This window comes from Triticum urartu, chromosome 7A (genome assembly GCF_056163025.1).
Source record: "Triticum urartu cultivar PI428250 chromosome 7A, HENAU_Tu73, whole genome shotgun sequence".
NCBI lineage: Eukaryota > Viridiplantae > Streptophyta > Magnoliopsida > Poales > Poaceae > Triticum > Triticum urartu.
Genome location: NC_141879.1, coordinates 685,375,541 through 685,379,859, shown reverse-complemented (window position 1 = coordinate 685,379,859; position 4,319 = coordinate 685,375,541). Strand labels below are relative to the sequence as shown.

At 46.4% G+C, this 4,319-nt stretch overlaps 1 long non-coding RNA gene across 1 annotated transcript; it reads left to right on the top strand.

The window, feature by feature from the left end:
• Positions 1-3,214: 3,214 nt before the first annotated feature.
• On the top strand, positions 3,215-3,977 carry LOC147961501 (uncharacterized). The gene is made up of 2 exons (XR_015612171.1): positions 3,215-3,485; positions 3,582-3,977. It is a non-coding gene; the product is annotated as an uncharacterized LOC147961501 (long non-coding RNA).
• The last annotated feature ends 342 nt before the right edge of the window (positions 3,978-4,319 follow it).

Below are 4,319 nucleotides of genomic sequence, written 5' to 3'. Positions count from 1 at the left end.
CCTTACCTCCCCTCGTTGTTGAGGGATAAATCTTGGTTCTTAGATCTTTCAAGTTCTTTATAATGATAAGCAGATATAAATCCCAAGTGACTCAAAGAATAGAGCTATGCTCCCCGGCAACGGCGCCAGAAAATAGTCTTGATAACCCACAAGTATAGGGGATCGCAACAGTTTTCGAGGGCAGAGTATTCAACCCAAATTTATTGATTCAACACAAGGGGGGCCAAAGAATATTCCCAAGTATTAGCAGTTGAGTTGTCAATTCAACCACACCTGGAAACTTAATATCTGCAGTAAGGTATTTAGTAGCAAAGTAATATGATAGTAGTGGTATGGTAGCAAAAGGTAACGATAGGAAAAAAAGTAATGTTTTTGGTATTTTGTAGTGATTGTAACAATAGCAACGGAAAAGTAAATAAGCGACGAACAATATATGAAAAGCTCGTAGGCAATGGATCGGTGATAGAGAATTATGCCGGATGTGGTTCATCATGTAACAGTCATAACCTAGGGTGACACAGAACTAGCTCCAATTCATCAATGTAATGTAGGCATGTATTCCGAATATAGTCATACGTGCTTATGGAAAAGAAATTGCATGACATCTTTTGTCCTACCCTCCCGTGGAAGCGGGGTCCTAGCGGAAACTAAGGGATATTAAGGCCTCCTTTTAATAGAGTACCGGACCAAAGCATTAACACATAGTGAATACATGAACTCATCAAACTACGGTCATCACCGGGAGTGGTCCCGATTATTGTCACTTCGGGGTTGCCGGATCATAACACATAGTAGGTGACTATAGACTTGCAAGATAGGATCAAGAACTCTCATATATTCATGAAAACATAATAGGTTCAGATCTGAAATCACGGCACTCGGGCCCTAGTGACAAGCATTAAGCATAGCAAAGTCATAGCAACATCACTCTCAGAACATAGTGGATACTAGGGATCAAACCCTAACAAAACTAACTCGACTATATGATAAATCTCATCCAACCCATCACCGTCCAGCAAGCCTATGATGGAATTACTCACGCACGGCGGTGAGCATCATGAAATTGGTGATGGAGGATGGTTGATGATGACGATGGCGACGGATTCCCCTCTCTGGAGCCCCGAACGGACTCCAGATCATCCCTCCCGAGAGAGTTTAGGGCTTGGCGGCGGCTCCGTATCATAAAAGGCGATGAATCTTTCTCTCTAATTTTTCTCTCTCCGAACACGAATATATAGAGTTCGAGTTGAGGTCGGAGGAGCTCTAGGGGGCCCACGATGTAGGGGGCGCGCCCCCCACCCTCGTGGCTAGGGTGTGGGGCCCCTGGTCTTGATCTTTTGCTAGTATTTCTTATTATTTCCAAAAATAATCTCCGTGGAGTTTCAGGTCATTCCGAGAACTTTTGTTTCTGCACATAAATAACACCATGGCAATTCTGCTGAAAACAGCGTCAGTCCGGGTTAGTTTCATTGAAATCTTGCAAGTTAGAGTCCAAAATAAGGGCAAAAGTGTTTGGAAAAGTAGATACGACGGAGACGTATCACCCGGCGCGGCTTCTCCGACGAGGACGCCCTACGGTGGGCGCAGGATGACTACCTCCGCGACGAGATGGTCCGGCAGCGCCGGGCCCTGGAGGAGATAGCCGCCCGCAAACATGGGCACGAGGACGAGCGCGGCGTCGTGATCCTCGACAGCGACGACGACGAGGACGCCTCCGGACCGTCCAACCCACCGCGCCAACCGGGGGAGGGTTGCAGCAGGGACGGCGGCCGCGGAGGAGGCGGCGACTACACGCGGTTCTACCGCCTCCTCGGCATGTAGAACTGCAAGGGCGGCGGGCAGCGAGGAGCGGCGAGGGAGACGGCGAGGAGCAGCCTAGTAGCGTTTTTTTATTTTTTGTAAAATATTTTAAATATGTACGAACTCGCCGAAATTTGGTTGAATTTGCGTCGTGTTTGTGCCGAAATTAAAAATTTCAAAAAAAACATGGGCACCGCGACTGAGGGGCATCACGCCCCCAGCACGCGGTTTGCGCTGGTGCGCCCCCAGGGGGCGATTTTTTAGCGCTTCCTGAGGGGCCAACGGCTGGAGATGCTCTAACCTTGGAGTTGTTATTGACCACGCCGGAGCACGATCAACCCAACCACGAAGTTATAATTCCAGCAAGCAAGCGAAAAACAAGCAAGAACTATAATATCCAACCTAGATACAACATAGGTATCCTATATACCTAAGAAAGTCATCCCACTAATTTATTTATCTCAACATTAAAGCATGCCACAACACCATATAACTATGGATGTGATAAGGCCCACCTCAACATGCGAGCATGCATAATAGGAAAAGACCCACCACCACATGTAACCATGTATTCGGAAAATATTCTTCATTCATCTAGTATATATGGAGTGTATACGAAAGTTGGGGTTACATAAGAGATCTTGCCCTAGTTATGGAGGGATAGAGGGAAATTCAGCCAGCCCTGGAAGGGATGCCAAATCCATTCTAAGTAAGTTTCATCCACTAATACAAACTCTAAAAACTACCTATGGTCATGTATTTCAAAGTTACATGGGTCTAGCCAAAAGTAAGGTGACACAACACATGTAGAGGCTATGGGCAAAAATGTGAACCATTATCTTATATATTCCGTGCATCTTTCATGTGTCACCATGGTGGCATCAAAGTCCTAAAATCTGTGCTTGAGGCTCCATTGCCGTTCCCTGCGGGCTCGTCTCAATCTCTATGATTGTTCATGCTCCAATGTTCTAGTGACAGGTCGTCAATTTTCTAGAACTTGAACATGTGTAGCGAGAGGGGGTTGTGGGTGTAACAATGATATCTATGTCCTCATCGGATGGGAGGCATAACTTTACCTCGCCGCTCCCTCACACTCCTCCACCTATCATTTTGTAGGCGTCTATATGGATGATTCCCGAAATAAAGCCTGCCCATGTCCACAAATGTGTTGCCACCTAACGCTGACTAACCCTAATCGAGCAACCCCAACGCTGGCCTTTAGGTTATAGCCGACGCACAATCCCGTCCAAGATAAAAAAAACACATACCAAAGGTGTCAATGTGCAAGTATGGGGAATGTGGCATCTCTACAGCACAATCGGAGCCGCCATGACGTCACATTTGGTGAGACTGCCGAAAGGCATGCCACGTAAATGTGTCACCACGTTGTTAATTGACCCCAGTGAACCCAGGCCCGAGCCCGGGGGGTGCGACCTGTGCGGCTGCACAGGGCCCCCCGTTTTTGAGGGCCCCAAAAATTTTACACAATAGTACTACTTCCTCTGTATAGATGGGCCTTCAGTCTTCGATATGGGCCTCTGTTCCTTGCGTCTGCCGCGCGTGAAGAAGCCCCCCATCCGGCCGTCGGGGGTAACGCCTCATCCATGGATCGAGAGACGAGCGAAGCGACGAGGCGTTCCTTCGTCCATTCGTCTGGCGCTGGCGGCCATCGCTGGACGCGGCAGGTTAGGGCTCCCGACTCCTCTGTCCAGTTCTCTTTTCTTGGTGTTGAATCCACGGTCGAGATGTTTCAGTACTTCAGTTCCAATCCAAGGTGGTAGATTCTTTCTAGGAGACAGGACACAGGAGCCCACAGGGAGGATCTGTTTCATCGGTATTCTGAAGGCAAGGAAAGATCAGGTCATCTTTCAATCTCCGAATTTTTAAGCATCTTCGCGTCAATAATCGGTGATCCTGTGATCCCTTACCATGAGTTTCGCTTTCCGCCCGCTATTTAGTCGTACTAAAATCTTGTGGTTGATTTTTTTTTCTTTTCATCTATTAGGCGTTTAGTATTGCAGATCCAAGTGGCAAGTCATGTCTTCGTTTAGAAAACATGAATCTTGTTATCAAAAGTGTTTGGACAAACAAAAAAATAGAGGATTTAACTTGGTCCCAGAAAGATGATATTGTTTAAGTGAATACTATACAACCAAGAATAGGTATGATTCTTGATATTTTCAGTTGGCATGTAAGATATTGTAATTTTTATATTACTATAGTTATGTTTATGTAGTGTTTCTTAAGCACGGTAGAGACCATTTTAGAATTTTGCACAGGGCCTCCGATTTTGCCGGCTCGGCCCTGAGTGAACCACCGGGAAAAATCAAGCAAGACCCCGTTTGGAGGCGAGCCCAGTCGTTGCCACAACATGCGCCAATGTTTGCAACAATGAAATGGTGTGTGAGACAAGAGTCGTTGAACCGTTTGGCCTCTTTGATCCAAAGCATTTTCATAGGAATTTTGAAGGACATAAATACTGTAGAAAAATCCTTCGTGGATTATTTGATTTGTAGGAT